The sequence below is a fragment of the Nicotiana sylvestris genome, chromosome 10 (genome assembly GCF_000393655.2).
Source record: "Nicotiana sylvestris chromosome 10, ASM39365v2, whole genome shotgun sequence".
Classification (NCBI taxonomy): domain Eukaryota; kingdom Viridiplantae; phylum Streptophyta; class Magnoliopsida; order Solanales; family Solanaceae; genus Nicotiana; species Nicotiana sylvestris.
Window position 1 is genome coordinate 145,214,337 of NC_091066.1, and position 17,468 is coordinate 145,231,804.

General features: G+C 38.8%; 1 pseudogene; it reads right to left on the minus strand.

Annotated features, from left to right (window-relative positions):
- Positions 1-1,124: 1,124 nt before the first annotated feature.
- LOC138880075 (putative late blight resistance protein homolog R1B-16) lies at positions 1,125-8,255 on the minus strand (annotated as a pseudogene).
- Between the last annotated feature and the right edge of the window lie 9,213 nt (positions 8,256-17,468).

Consider the following 17,468-nt stretch of genomic DNA (forward strand, 5'->3'; position numbering starts at 1 on the left):
CAATAATGCCAACAAACGATTGTATGAATTCAAATTTAGAGCATTCGCTAGGAATACAATGTATGTAACGTGACTCGAGAAGTTATGCGGTATTTCTAAGCAAGATCCTGAAAATCAATATGAAGAGGTAGAAGGACTTTTCTGTAGGTTCTTTGTTTGAAATCTGTTGTTTGATTGTGTCAGAAATAATTTCTTTTGTTGTTATCTTGAACCTCAATTACTCAAATGGTCGTTCAACTATCCCAAATTATCTTCTAAAGTCACTTTTCTTTAGTTTATAATAACAAAGTCGCTGAACTATGCCTAAGGTTACTCAACTAGATTTTCCAAATTTTGGATTGCCAAATACATATTTTACCCGCTAAGTAAATATTTATCTTCTTTTTATTTATTTTTTAACTTTCAGACGACACAAAGTTTATGTCACCGAAAAGTAGGGAGACTATCTGTATAGGGTAAAATATGTTATATTAAGTCGTGCAGCGAATATATATAATATAATTGAGTATAATTTTCAAGAATATATAATGTATATTATAAAAGTACCATTATTTAAATAATTATTTTTATATTACGTGCATGGAATATATATTTTACAACCTTTATTTTCTTTCATTCCGAATTGTGTAAATAAATTTTTAAATTTTTGTTGTTAATACTAAAATTATTATTACTAACAAATTTTCTAATTTTTACTATGCTCATTATTTTGTTATTCAGCATTATATATGCTTAAATACTTTTTATTTTTTTAATTTATAAATAATATTTATTTATTCTATAGGCAAGTCCATAATGTAAATTAAAAAGGAAAAAAATTATAATATTAAAAAGTTCAAAAAAATAAAAAGAAGATAAATGTTTATAATTTAGAGGGTAAAATAGGTGTTTGGCAATTCAAAATTTGAAAAATCTAGTTGAGTGACCTTGTGAGTGCAATAGGCATAGTTAAGTGACTTTGTTGTTACAAACGAAAGAAAAGTGACTTTGGAAGATAATTTGAAATAGTTAAGTGACCATTTGAGTAATAGACTCGTTTTGTAATGAGCCAAGAAATCAAATCCATTCGGACATGTCTCCAAGTTTAGGTCCCAGCTTCCAATAGCCAGCTCCTCCACCCCGCCTTAGAAATCATCTGCAAAATCATCATCTGGAAAACATTCATCTGCAGTTTATAGAGTTTGTAATGAGACTGAATACAGATGTATTTTCTCAGTAGTGTACCTGAATTATTCTTCCACATGAAGAGCTTGAAATCGGCATTTTGATAATCTTCAACTTGTGTTTCTCGGATTTCCCTGGCTGACTTGGCAACAGATTCGTTGCATTCCGTTACCTCAATGTACTTAAGGGAAGAGATGTCCCCTAAACTAGAAGGGATCTCCTTAAGTGATCGACAACTATCCAGAAACAGCTGTTCAAGGTTAGGAAATGCATCATCCGCGACAGTCCATTCTTCAAGGGGACAATGTCTTTGTAGTTTCAAGACTTTGAGCTGAGGGAACTCGCCATTGTTCACCTTCCATTTACTAGGATAGCCAAATCTAACATAGTAAAGTTTGAGTACCTGAAGGTTCTGAAGCTGAGCAATTGCTGATAAGTTTTGAGGATTCAGGCGAAATCCAGATATTGTCAAGCTTTTGAGATTTGGGGCAGATATACAAAAGGGGATGTTCTCACTGGAATATCGTACTTTATAAATCCGTAGTATCTCAAGTCGTGTTGGAAAATCCAATATATGGTACCCATCGCTTAACTCACCCTCGACTTCACAACTCAGTTTTCGAAGATTATGTTGTGATTCTCGGATCAATATGAAGATTATTTGAGAGGAAAAACAACTCTATTTCACAAGAATAGAATTATAGAGAATTTACACCAAGAATTTCTCTCTACAAAAAACCTCACCAAACTCTCTTTTGTTCTCACAATCTCTTCCTGGATTGTATTTCAATCTCTCTGGATTGATGTTTCTGTGTAAAACATAAGGCTCTATTTATAGCCTTAAAGAAGGTGGTTGGTGGTTGAATTCTTCATTCAACAATGGAGGCTTCAACAATGGTGGCTTCTAGAATGGGTTGGTGGCTTCAACAATGGTGGGCTTCTAGAATTGGTAGTTGGCAGCAGCTGAACTTATCAATTCTCCCCCTTCAGCTGCATTCCAACGCAGCTACTATTTGAAAGTTATTCCAACTATGTCTCTGCACAGCTCTAACTTTTCTTGAGTGACCACCTTTGTTAACATGTCTGCTGGATTCTCCTTCGTATGGATCTTCACTAGTTTCAACAGTTGTTGATTCATCACCTCGCGTATCCAGTGATAGCGAATGTCGATGTGCTTTGTCCGAGAATGATACATTGAGTTTTTGCTTAAATCAATTGCACTTTGACTATCACAATGTATCTTATACTCTGTTTGATTTATCCCTAGTTCTTGGAGAAACCGCTTTAGCCACAACATTTCTTTTCCAGCTTCCGCTACAGCAATATACTCTGCTTCAGTTGTGGATAGTGCAACACACTTCTGCAATCTTGACTGCCATGACACAGCTCCCCCTGCAAAAGTATAAACATATCCTGAGGTTGATTTTCTTCCATCAGGATCTCCGGCCATATCTGAATCTGTATAGCCTTCCAAGACTGGATCAACTCCCCCAAAGCACAGACTTGATTTTGAAGTACCTTTAAGATACCTGAAAATCCACTTAACTACCTCCCAATGTTTCTTTCCAGGGTTAGAAAGAAAACGACTTACCACACCTACCGCATGTGCGATATATGGCCTCGTGCAAACCATGGCATACATCAGGCTTCCAACTGCTGAAGAATATGGAATTGTAGACATCTCCTCAATCTCTTTCTTGGATGAGGGGCACAAACTCTTGCTCAACTTGAAGTGATTTGCCAAAGGGACACCTACCGGTTTGGCATTACTCATATTGAACCGTTTGATCACCCGTTCAATGTAATTTTCTTGAGATAGCCATAACTTCTTGTTTCTCCTATCTCGAGTTATCTGCAATCCCAAAATATGTTGAGCTGGACCTAAGTCTTTCATTTCAAAGGACTTAGAGAGTTCTTTCTTCAACTGTCTAATTTTTGTTGCATCTTGTCCGACGATCAACATGTCGTCTACATAAAGTAGAAGTACAACAAAATTGCCATCCGAAAATCTCTGAATGTAAACACACTGATCTGCAGCAGTCCTTTTATATCCTTGACTTACCATAAATGAGTCAAACCTTTTGTACCACTGCCTCGGTGCTTGCTTTAGGCCATATAAACTTTTCGTAAGCTTATAGACGAGGTTTTCTTTTCCTGAAACCTCAAAACCTTCCGGCTGCTCCATATAGATTTCTTCATTTAGATCACCATGAAGAAATGCTGTCTTGACATCCATTTGTTCAAGCTCCAAATTCAAACTGGCTACCAATCCAAGGATGATGCGGATTGAAGTCAATTTTACAACTGGTGAAAATATTTCATCAAAGTCAATTCCCTTTTTCTGTAGGAATCCTTTGACTACTAACCGGGCTTTGTGCTTCACCACCTTTCCGCTGCCATCTTTCTTCAGCTTGAATACCCATTTACTCTTCAGTACCTTCTTTCCTTGTGGAAGTTTCACAATCTCATAAGTGTTGTTTTTCTGTAAAGAGTTCATCTCTTCGGTCATTGCTTGCAGCCATTTTTCTTTATCCGTATGAGATATAGCTTCATGGAAACTCTCTGGTTCTCCATCTTCAGAAAGTAGAATATACTCGGTTTCTGGGTATCGAGTTGATGGAATCTGACCTCGTTCAGATCGACGAGGTTGTTGATTATTAGCTTCAGGATGTGTACCATCATCGTTCCCCTGTGATGGTTCTGTAGTTTCCTGAGGGGTTTGTGCCTCCCCCTGCCAAACATCCTCCTGTTCTGCTTCTGGTACTGCTTCATGCTCCCCCATGCTATTTGTGTCAAACTGCAATGGTAGTGGATCTGGACCAACTTTTTGGGCACTGGAACCTCTTTCATAAGACATTGTGGGCTTTTCAATGTCTTCAATTGTCTGGTTTTCGTGGAATACAACATCCCTACTTCTGATCACCATCTTCTGTATTGGATCCCATAATCTATACCCAAATTCTTCATCTCCATAGCCTATGAAGATACATGGTATAGTTCTACCATCAAGCTTCTTCCTGAGCTCCTTGGATACATGTGCATGTGCTAAACAACCGAATACCCTTAAGTGAGAATATGAGGGATTCTTACCCGACCATATTTTCTCTGGAACCTCAAAATTCAACGGGGCTGATGGTGACCGGTTGATTAGGTAACAAGCGGCGAGAACAACTTCTCCCAAGAATGGCTTAGGCAGCTTTGCCATACTGATCATACTTCTGACTTTTTCCATAATTGTCCGGTTCATTCTCTCGGCTACTCCATTGTGTTGTGGGGTGCGTGGGACCGTCTTTTCATGTCGAATCCCTTGTCTCTTGCAATAGGAATCGAACTCCTTGGAAGTATACTCGCCTCCATTATCTGAGCGAAGGCATTTTAATTTCTTTCCCGTTTCACGCTCTACCATGGCATGAAATATCTTGAAATAATCAAAAGCCTGGTCCTTTGTCTTTAAGAAGTACACCCACACCTTTCGAGAAGCATCATCAATGAAAGTCAGAAAATACCTATTGCCGCCAAGTGACTTCTCCTCCATGGGACCACAAATATCAGAGTGTACCAGACTGAGTAACTCTGATTTTCTGGTTGAAGAAAATGTAAAAGAGACTCTATGTTGCTTTCCGAATAAGCAATGATTACAAGGGTCTAAAGCAGCATTCTTGTCCATTCTGATAAGCTGCTTTTTCGTTAGAATTGATATCCCCTTTTCACTCATGTGACCGAGTCTCTGGTGCCACAGGTTTTGAGACGCCTCTTTTTCCATAACATTGAGGCTGTCTGAACATACCTTCACATGAGTTTTATATAAGTTGCCACAAATATGTCCTCGAGCGAGAATCATAACCCCTTTCAGCAATTTCCATGTGCCTTTTCCGAAATAACTTTCATAGCCCTGTTTGTCAAGAGCTATACCTGATATTAGGTTTAGACGAAGATCTGGCACATGACGGACATCCTTCAATATCATTGTACTCCCGATATTTGTTTGTATTTTGATATCACCAATTCCAACTATCTCACAGGAAGAAGTGTTCCCCATCTTCACTACTCCAAAGTCTCCTGCTTTGTATGTTGTGAAGAAATCTTTTCGGGATGTGGCATGGTATGATGCTGCAGTATCTACCACCCATTCGTTTTCTTCTTGACTTGAGACGTGAAGGCATGCCTCTTCTTGGATGGAACAAATGGCTACCTCTCCGTGGGTAGTGACTAATGCATCTCCATCCTTTTGCTTCAACTGCTCCTTCTCCTTATGCAATTTTCTGCAGTTCTTCTTTAAATGGCCCTTTATTCCACAGTGGTAGCACGCATATGATGACTTCCTACCATCCGTGGATTTTCCCCTACTCTTGCTTCTGCCTCTCCTCTTATCTTGACTTCTTTCTTGTTGTCTCCCTCTTTCTGTAATAAGGGCATGCGACTCACCATGATCGATGTCCTTTCTTCTGGCTTCTTCATTAAATAAGGCATCTTTAACCATAGACATGGTCAGATTTCCACTAGGAGCTGAATTACTGAGAGAGACTACCAGCGTCTCCCAACTATCAGGAAGAGAACTAAGAAGTAGTAGGGCTTGCATCTCATCCCCGAGCGGCATGTCAACAGACGATAATTGATTTATCAAGCTCTGAAACTCACTGGTATGCTCGGCAACTGAAGTTCCGTGCTTTAACTTCAAATTTACCAAACGCCTCATCAACAAGGCTTTGTTCCTAGCGGTCTTGGCTTGATACATCCCTTCTAACTTCACCCAGAGGGCATACGCATCTGTCTCTTGTGCAACATGATGAAAAACGCTATCGTCAATCCATTGTCGAATTTGACCGATAGTTTTTCTGTTTAATTTCTTCCACTCTGCTTCTTTGGTGGAATCGGGGTTCCTACCCTTTGCTTCTATGGGATCAAACAAATCTTTACAACTGAGGAGATCTTCCATCCGAGGTCTCCACAATGTGTAATTTGTGGCAGTAAGCTTTATCATAGCTCCAGATGATGATGACTCTTCCATTATGTCTTTAAAATGGCTTGGTCAAAATTTTGGAGCAGAATCTCACCAAACGGAACTCACCAACACGTCCGGAATGGTGAAAAATGGTAGGATTGACTCTTCTTGGGTCAAAATAGGGCCTCCAGAAAATTTTCAAAATTTACACCAAACTTTTGGGGTTAAATCGAAAATATACTGAACTTGTGGGGCAGATTTATAATTTCAGTAACTTTAGGGGTTATTTCATAAATTTCTAAAAATTTTATGATGACTGGATGCTGATGTGGCGCTGACTGGATGCTGACGTGCGCTGACTGGATGCTGATGTGGCTCTGACTGGATGATGATGTGGTGCTGACTGGATGCTGATGTGGCGCTGACTGGGCAGTTACTATTCATCATCTTCTTCCTTGGGCAGAAGAAAAAAAATTGCCATAACTTCTTCGTTTTAGCTTTGTTTGGCCTCCGGAAAATTGCGTTGAATTCGTATCGACGCAAGGAATCTAATGAAATGATCAAAACACACCGAAGATCACGTTTCCGAAAAACGTAAATCCGGGTTGAAATTTTCAGTGTTCCGATATTTCTCGATGAACACAGAATCGAAGGCTCTGATACCACTTGTTGTGATTCTCGGATCAATATGAAGATTATTTGGGAGGAAAAACAACTCTATTTCACAAGAATAGAATTATAGAGAATTTACACCAAGAATTTCTCTCTACAAAAAACCTCACCAAACTCTCTTTTTGTTCTCACAATCTCTTCCTGGATTGTATTTCAATCTCTCTGGATTGATGTTTTTGTGTAAAACATAAGGCTCTATTTATAGCCTTAAAGAAGGTGGTTGGTGGTTGAATTCTTCATTCAACAATGGAGGCTTCAACAATGGTGGCTTCTAGAATGGGTTGGTGGCTTCAACAATGGTGGGCTTCTAGAATTGGTAGTTGGCAGCAGCTGAACTTATCAGATTAGGTGTTTTTCTCAACATCAATTCCGCATTCTCGACAGAAGAAAAATATGGAGCAGAAAAAGTTTCCAGATCATAAAGTTCTGCAGAGTTCTCAAGTAATTCTTCTTCATACATACCGAACTCAGAAATATGCAGATGTCTTAATTTAACCATCTCCCAAACTGTAATGGGTAGTAGCAGAGTTGTATACTCTCATTTACGACATTTTAATATCAGAGTTTCAAGGTTCCAGAGTTTGGATATGAATAAAGGAATTGACGTCTGATCAATTTGTGCAGAGAAATATCTCAAGTAAACTAGATAGCTTGGGAAAGAATCAATAACAATGTAGTGCTCCAAATCCAACACTTTTAGGAACCTGAAATTCTGTAAAATGCGTGAAATCGCCAAAGCATGTGCGGGTAAGCCACGAGGGTACAAGTCTGCTGCTTCATTCTTGAAAAGTACAGAGCCAACAAGTGAGCAAGACGAGCTCCAGTCTACAAGATTATCCACTTCAGAAAAGGCCAAACGACGTTGAGCATGCTGCTTGTGAGAGTAAACACAGGAAAAAGGATTGGCACTCTGATCCCTATCGAATATATAAATTAGCAAAACCATAACATTGAATCCCAAATATAACTTATATACTTGATCGCTGTAAATATATATATTAGTAAAATCATATCATTAATTCTCAAATATAACTTGGAGAACTTGATAGATTGAATAAATAAAGTATAATTAATTATCATATTACCATTTTATCCATAGTAGAAGATTCTCCTCAGATGCTCTTTCCTTGCAGAAGTCAAGCAATACATCATGAAGGTGACACTCTTTGACCTTACCATCTAAATTGGACTTCTGAGCAACCATTACAAGATTTCGTCCGATAAGATTCTCCAAGTAACCTTCTGCTATATCCTCCAACCTCTTGCCTCCACAACTTATTACAAATCCTTCTATAATCTTGTTAACTTTGGAGTTTTAATCACTTTGTCCTCCAAAAATGCTCCAAAATAAAGGAAGCAAGACCTGATATGATAGGGCAAATTCTGATGACTTTGTTCAATAATGCCCTTTGAGTCACCGTGAATGAGAACCTAAATTCTCAGCCATCTTTTCCCAAGATTCTTCGTTCTTCTCCATATCTTTGAGAATGTTGAAGTTTGGCAAATTTTTTGTCCCACATTGGTGGGCTCTTGAGTTTGGGGGGATTTTCTCCCTGTAAAAGAAGGCCTATTGTTTAGGATTTAAACACACCTCTCATTTGCCTTCTTATCTTCTTAAGGCATTTGTATCTTCTCTCTTTAGTATTATTTCACTTGTATTTTTGGAGTGGAATAAAATATTGGTTGTGTCCGAGGAGTAGGCAAAATTAGCCGAACCTCGTAAATTCTGGTGTTCCTTTTATTGTTGCTTTATTGTCTTATTTATTATTTGGTGGCTGTCATAATTTTTGGTATAGTAGTTGTGACTTATTCACACTATATACATTTGGCTTCCGCAACAATTGGTATCAGAGCCAAGGTACTGTCTAAGTATGCTCTGTGGTTGCAGCATAGTCTGATCTTCCACATCAGAAAAGATTTATCTTGGTAACTGAGTCAAGGTTCTGTCTGAGTATGCTCTGTAGTTGCAGCTTAGTCTGATCTTCTACATCAGAAAGGAAATAATCTTGATTTGTGTCGTCAGCTATTAAATAATATTTGTGTCAAATATGGGAGACAATAAACAAGAAGAATCTACATCAAGTGTCAACAATACGTCATCATTGGCATCTTCGCTTATGACAAGAATTGTGTCAAATGCGAAATTTGCGGTAGAAATTTTTGACGGGTCCGGACATTTTGGGATGTGGCAAGGCGAGGTTCTAGATGTCCTTTTTCAACAAGGGCTAGATCTGGCCATTGAAGAAAAGAAACCAGATGTTATTGGAGAAGAAGATTGGAGAATTATCAACCGTGTTGCTTGCGGTACCATTCGATCCTACCTTGCTAGAGAGCAGAAATATCCATACACAAAGGAAACTTCTGCAAGTAAATTATGGAAAGCACTGGAGGATAAATTTTTGAAGAAAAACAGTCAAAATAAATTGTACATGAAGAAGAGACTGTTTCACTTCACCTATGTTCCTGGTACCACGATGAATGAACATATCACCAGTTTCAATAAGTTGGTCACAGATTTGCAAAATATGGATACAACTTATGATGATGGTGACTTGGCCTTGATGTTGTTGGCGTCACTTCCTGATGAGTACGAGCACCTTGAAACTACTCTACTCCATGGAAATGACGAAGTTTCTCTCAGAGAAGTTTGTTCGGCTTTGTACAGCTATGAACAAAGAAAGCGAGAAAAACAGAAGGGCGGAGAAGGAGAAGCACTATTTGTGAGGGGTCGTCCTCAAAATCAAACGAGGACAAAGAAGGGAAGATCCAAGTCAAGATCCAGACCCAGCAAAGATGAATGTGCCTTTTGTCGAGAAAAAGGGCACTGGAAGAAAGACTGTCCGAAGTTGAAGAATAAGGCCAAACATAACAATGGAAAGGCCATTATGGATTCAAATGTAGCTGATTGTGATGATTCAGACTTCTCATTAGTTACAACAGAGTCATCAACATCATCAGACATATGGTTGATGGACTCGGCTTGTAGCTATCATATGTGTCCCAACAGGGACTGGTTCATGGAATTTCAAGAAGGAGAATATGGAGTCATCCACACAGCGGATAACAGCCCTCTTACCTCATATGGCATTGGTTCAATACGATTAAGGAACCATGATGGAATGATCAGAACATTGATAGATGTTCGATATGTACCGGATTTGAAGAAGAATCTCATCTCTGTGGGAGCCCTAGAATCAAAAGGGTTCAAAATCATTGCAGAAAATGGAGTGATGAGAGTATGCTCCGGTGCACTAGTGGTAATGAAGGCTAATCGGAAGAATAATAATATGTACCGCTATCGTGGCAGTACAGTTATTGGGACAGCGACAGTGACATCCAGTGACGACAAAGAGGCAGAAGCAACCAAGCTATGGCACATGCGCTTGGGACATGCTGGAGGAAAATCCTTGAAAACTCTATCAGATCAAGGATTGTTAAAAGGAGTAAAGGCTTGCAACTTGGAGTTTTGTGAGCATTGTGTTAAAGGGAAACAGACAAGGGTTAAATTTGGTACAACGATCCATAATACTAAAGGCATTTTGGATTATGTACACTCTGATGTTTGGGGTCCTTCCAAAACACCTTCATTGGGTGGGAAGCACTATTTTGTAACCTTTGTTGATGATTTTTCCCGAAGAGTATGGGTGTATACAATGAAGAGCAAAGATGAAGTGTTGGGAATTTTTCTCAAATGGAAGACGATGGTGGAGAATCAAACAGGCAAGAGGATCAAGTGTATTCGCACAGACAATGGAGGTGAATACAAAAATGATCATTTCAATAAGGTCTGTGAAAATGATGGCATCGTCCGACACTTCACTGTTAGACATACACCACAACAGAATGGAGTGGCAGAACGTATGAACCGGACCTTGCTGGAGAAGGTACGGTGTATGTTGTCCAATGCTGGCTTGGGCAAAGAATTTTGGGCTGAGGCAATTACATATGCATGCCACCTCATTAATCGTCTACCATCTGCTGCTATTGATGGCAAGACACCATTTGAAAAATGGTATGGAAAGCCTGCTGTAGATTATGACTCTTTGCACGTGTTTGGCTCAACTGCATATTATCATGTGACAGAGTCAAAATTGGATCCAAGGGCAAAGAAGGCTATTTTTATGGGAATTACTTCTGGAGTCAAAGGATATCGCTTATGGTGTCCTATGACAAAGAAAGTAATATTCAGCAGGGATGTTACCTTTGATGAATCTGCTATGGTAAATAAGGTAACAGAAGATACCAAACAAAATGAAGGTGCTTCTAAGCAGGTGGAGTTTGAGGGAAAATTTATTTTTCCTACACAAGAAGTAGAGGAGGAAACAAATGAAGATTACCCTCTGGAAGGAGAGCCAGTAGAGGAGATTCCAACTCAGGAACCTCAACAACAACTTGAATCAATAGCAACCAACAAGCCAAAAAGAACAATAACGAAACCTGTTCGTCTCATAGAGACGGTTGCTTGTGCAACCTCAATTGTAGCTGATGATGTTCCTACTACTTATAAAGACGCTGTCCAAAGTTCAGAAGAAGATAAGTGGAGGATTGCCATGAATGATGAAATACAGTCCCTTCATCAGAATCATACATGGAGATTGGCCAATCTCCCGAAGGGAAAGAAAGCAATTGGGTGCAAATGGGTATTTGCAAAGAAAGAAGGATTTCCTAACCAAGTAGATGTTCGCTACAAAGCAAGATTGGTGGCCAAAGGATATGCTCAAAAGGAGGGAATTGATTACAATGAAGTGTTTTCTCCAGTTGTAAAACATTCCTCCATTAGAATTATGTTGGCTTTGGTAGCACAATTGGATTTGGAACTAGTTCAGATGGATGTAAAAACTGCGTTTTTACATGGAAACTTGGAGGAGGAAATCTACATGACTCAGCCAGAAGGATTCAAAGTTGCTGGAAAAGAAAATATGGTATGCAAACTTGAAAAATCGTTGTACGGATTGAAACAATCTTCTAGACAATGGTACAAGCGATTTGACGAGTTTATGTTGCGGCAAGGGTACAAGAGAAGCAAATACGATCATTGTGTGTATTTGCGCAAGCTTAAAGATGGTTCCTTTGTATATCTTCTCCTATATGTTGATGATATGTTGATAGCTTCCAAGAATTCAGAAGAAATTGATAAGTTGAAGATTCAACTGAAGAAGGAGTTCGAGATGAAGGATCTGGGTGAGGCAAAGAAAATTCTTGGCATGGAGATAATAAGAGATAGACGTTCAAAGAAACTCTGTTTATCTCAGAAAGAATATTTGAAGAGAGTACTTCAACGTTTGACATAGATGACAAGACTAAACCAGTTAGTACTCCACTTGCTTCCCATTTTAAGCTAAGTACTACTATGTCGCCAATGGATGAAGCTGAACGAGAGTATATGTCAAAGGTACCATACGCAAATGCTGTTGGTAGCTTGATGTATGCAATGGTTTGCACAAGGCCTGACATTTCACAAGCTGTTGGAGTTATTAGCAGATATATGCACAATCCAGGGAAGGAGCATTGGCAAGCTGTGAAGTGGATTCTACGGTATATTCATAATACTGTAGATGTCGGGTTAGTTTTTGAGCAGGAAGACAATCAGTCTGTAGTTGGATATTGTGACTCAGATTTTGCGGGTGATCTGGACAAACGAAGATCAACTACTGGTTATGTGTTTACTTTTGCAAAGGCACCAGTTAGTTGGAAGTCTACTTTGCAGTCAACAGTTGCTTTGTCTACAACAGAGGCAGAGTATATGGCTATTACAGAGGCTGTGAAGGAGGCAATTTGGCTTCAAGGATTGCTAAAGGAGCTTGGTGTTGAACAAAAAGGTATCACAATTTTTTGTGATAGTCAAAGTGCTATTCAATTAGCGAAGAACCAAGTTTATCATGCAAGGACGAAGCATATTGATGTTCGGTATCATTTCGTACGAGAAATCATAGAAGAAGGAGGAGTCACGGTGAAGAAAATTCATACTACGGAGAATCCTGCTGATATGCTGACAAAGGTGGTGACTGCGATCAAGTTTCAACATTGTTTGGATTTGATCAACATTGTTGAACACTGAAGATTGAAGATTTAGACACAATCAAAAATTTGAAATTTGTTATTGAGAGAAAATTGAAGATATGGAATTTTGCCAAGGTGGAGATTTGTTGAAGTTTGACAAATTCTTTGTCCCACATCGGTGGGCTCTTGAGTCTGGGGGGATTTCCCCCTATAAAAGAAGGCCTAATATTTAGGATTTAAACACACCTCTCATTTGCCTTCTCATCTGTTTAAGGCATTTGTATCTTCTCTCTTTAGTATTATTTCACTTGTATTTTTGGAGTGGAATAAAATATTGGTTGTGTCCGAGGAGTAGGCAAAATTAGCCGAACCTCGTAAATTCTGGTGTTCCCTTTATTGTTGCTTTATTGTCTTATTTATTATTTGGTGGCTGTCATAATTTTTGGTATAGTAGTTGTGACTTATTCACACTATATACATTTGGCTTCCGCAACAATTGGTATCAGAGCCAAGGTACTGTCTAAGTATGCTCTGTGGTTGCAGCATAGTCTGATCTTCCACATCAGAAAAGATTTATCTTGGTAACTGAGTCAAGGTTCTGTCTGAGTATGCTCTGTGGTTGCAGCTTAGTCTGATCTTCTACATCAGAAAGGAAATAATCTTGATTTGTGTCGTCAGCTATTAAATAATATTTGTGTCAAATATGGGAGACAATAAACAAGAAGAATCTACATCAAGTGTCAACAATACGTCATCATTGGCATCTTCGCTTATGACAAGAATTGTGTCAAATGCGAAATTTGCGGTAGAAATTTTTGACGGGTCCGGACATTTTGGGATGTGGCAAGGCGAGGTTCTAGATGTCCTTTTTCAACAAGGGCTAGATCTGGCCATTGAAGAAAAGAAACCAGATGTTATTGGAGAAGAAGATTGGAGAATTATCAACCGTGTTGCTTGCGGTACCATTCGATCCTACCTTGCTAGAGAGCAGAAATATCCATACACAAAGGAAACTTCTGCAAGTAAATTATGGAAAGCACTGGAGGATAAATCAATGAACTCATCCTTTCGGGATGTAGTAAGGAACTCCTTAGTGTAGGCTTCTGGATCTGGGCCGTCGATAATAGCATGCAACCTCTTCCAAATTTCTTGTATTTTCTGAATGACATGTAGCATGCCGCATTCACCTGCGAAGGCAAAACTCCGCAAACAGAGAAAACTATCCAGAAAATTTAACTCCCACACAAAGAAGTTCAATCGATCCTTTGTAACATCGCAATCGACATCTGGCAGTATTGTAAGGATCTCATCTTTCATTTTAGACAAATCTTCGTCTAAAGCCATCACTCTCAGAAGTTGAGACAAAAGAATTAAACTGTTATGAACTTAAACTGCGCGCAAGGGAATCAAATTAAGAAGAAGAGCAGTTGAGGTATAAATCAGATGGCTTCACACATCCTTTTTTCTTCACCCTTGTTTCCTCTTGCTCAGCATTAAATTACTAATATTCCACAAATATTTAACTTCTGGTGCATCAATTACAACCAGCATTATTTGTTTGTTGTATGCATGTGACGAGAGCATTATTTATTAATTTCCTTGTCTATTTGTTTGTTGTATGTGATAGGACCAAACTTATGTGAAAGTAGACAAAACAAAAGAAAGAAAAATCAAAAAGAGATGAAAATATGATATAAGCGCTTACATCGACATTCTTGTGATGTAAGCGCTTACCTCAGCATTCTTATGATGTAAGCGCTTACATCGGCATTCTTATGATGTAAGCGCTTACCTCGGCAGGGCATTCAAATGCTTATAAATAGGGGTCTACATTTTCATTTGTAGAACATCCCAAAACTTCTTCTTTCTCTCTTCAATTAATAAAGAGCTATTCTTTGTGTGGCCGTGGAGTAGGCAAAAATTGCCGAACCACGTAAATCTTGTCTTGTGCAATTTATTGTTTCTCTCCTAAATATCCTTTTCATTCTATTATCTTGACACGCTTCCTCTACAACTGGTATCAGAGCAAAGACAGTGTAATTCTGGTAGAAAAGTACAGTATTGGTGCAGGTACTATTCACAAGAATAGTGCGACACTATTGATCATCGTTACTATTCACATAAATTGTTTTTATGAAAAATGGCATCGGAAGAAGGGAAGGTTAAGATTGACAAGTTCAATGGCAAAGATTTTGGATTCTGGAAAATGCAAATAGAGGACTATTTGTACCAGAAAAAATTACATTTACCTCTGACCGAGGTGAAACCGGAGACTATGTCCAAAGCGGATTGGGATCTATTAGATCGCCAAGCTCTTGGTGTGATTCGTTTGACGCTAACACGAAATGTGACGTTTAACATCATTAACGAGAAGACCACTACAGGCCTGATGAAGGCGTTATCAAATATGTATGAGAAGCCATCTGCTTCAAATAAAGTCTATTTGATGCATCGATTGTTCAACTTAAAAATGACAGAAGGTGGATCAGTCACGGAACATATCAATGAGTTTAATACAATATTAACTCAGTTAAGTTCTGTTAATATAACAATTGATGACGAAATCAGGGCGTTGATTATACTATCATCTCTACCGGAGAGTTGGTCTGCAACAGTAACTGCAGTTAGCAGTTCATCAGGAAGTACCAAACTCAAATTGAATGATATTAGAGACTTGGTTCTAAACGAAGATATTCGCCGAAGAGAATCAAGTGATTCCCCAGGATCTGCTTTTAGTACCGAAAGCAGGGGGAGAATCAACCAAAGAGGATAGATTTATGGTCGTGGCAGATCAAAGTCAAGGAGAAGAGGACAATCCAAAAATTGCAAGGACATTACTTGTTGGAATTACGATAAAAAGGGTCACTACAATAGTCAATGTAGAGAACCAAAGAAGAAGAAGGAAGAAAATTTAGCAAATGTAATTGCTGAACAAGTCGGTGATGCACTAATTTATTGTGCAGACAGTCCAGTCGAATCTTGGATTCTGGACTCAGGTGCATCCTTTCACTCTACATCATGCAAAGAATTATTGCATAATTATATTGCTGGAAAATTTGGGAAAGTTTATCTAGTAGACGGCGAACCTCTCGACATTGCCGGAAAAGGTGAAGTTCATATAAAGACTTCACAAGGGATGCTATGGAAATTGCAAAATGTACGACATGTTCCCGGCCTCAAGAAAAATCTGATATCTATGGGACAGATTGACGATGAAGAATATACAACAACACTCGGCAACGGATCGTGGAAGATAACCAAAGGGAATTTGGTTGTGGCACGAGGCTTCAAAAGGGGAACACTGTATGCAACTGCAATAGAAAGAGATACTATAGCAACAGTTGATCATGGTCGTGATACAACATTGTGGCACCGGAGGCTCGGGCATATGAGTGAGAAGGGAATGAAGCTTTTGGCATCCAAAAAGAAGTTGTCAAACCTAAAACATGTTGAATTAGGTTTGTGCGAAGATTGCATTTACGGGAAACAAAAGAGAGTTAGTTTCTCAAAGGTGGGAAGGACGCCAAAGAAAGAGAAGCTGAAACTAGTGCATATAGATGTGTGGGGACCAACTCCTGTAACTTCTCTAGGAGGCTCACGCTATTATGTCACCTTCATTGATGATTCCACAAGAAAGGTATGAGTTTATTTTCTGAAAAATAAATCTGATGTATTTGTTACCTTTAAAAGATGGAAAGCTGAAGTTGAAAATCAGACAAATCTAAAGTTAAAATGTCTGAAGTCTGACAATGGAGGAGAGTATGATAGCCAAGAGTTCAAAGCATTTTTCTCGGAGAATGAGATCAGAATGATCAAGACAGTTCCTGGAACACCGGAACAAAATGGTGTTGCTGAGAGGATGAACAGAACCCTGAATGAACAAGCCAGAAGTATGAGAATACATTCTGGATTGCCGAAGTATTTTTGGGCTAAGGCTGTTAACACGACAGCTTACCTCATAAACAGGGGACCCTCTGTACCGCTGAATTTTGAAATTCCTGAGGAGGTATGGACAGGAAAGGAGGTAACTCTCTCACATCTGAAATTTTTTGGTTGTGTTGCTTATGTGCATGTAAACTCTAATGATAGAGATAAGCTTGATCCTAAAGCAAAGAAATGTTTCTTTATTGGCTATGGTGATGATAATTTTGGTTATCAGGCTTGGGATGATCAAAATAGAAAGACCCTAAGACACAGGAATGTCGCATTTAATGAAAATGTGATGTACAAGGACAAACTTGAAGTAGAACCAACCAACACCAACAAACAGACAATGTATAAAACAGTTGAGTTAGAAGAAATCTCAGAAAATGAAGTAGCTAGAGGGATTACAACTGATTCTGAAATTGAAGATGAAGAACCAGAAGCCGAATTTGAAGAAGAACTAGAAGCCGAACCTGAAGCGGAACCAGAGATAGAATCAAATCCAGAACCAAATCTGGAATCAGGACCTGAATCAAATTCAGATTCTGTTACTCATGAACCTACATTGAGGAGATCTAAAAGAGTCACGAATGCTCCAGATAGGTTAACTCTCTCTCTCTTCACTATTTACTTCTTACTGATGCTGCAGAACCAGAGCATTTTGTTGAAGCAATGCAGGTGATAGACTCTGATAAATGGAAGCTAGCCATGAAAGAAGAGATGAATTCTCTTCAAAAGAATAAAACATGGATACTTACAGAGTTAC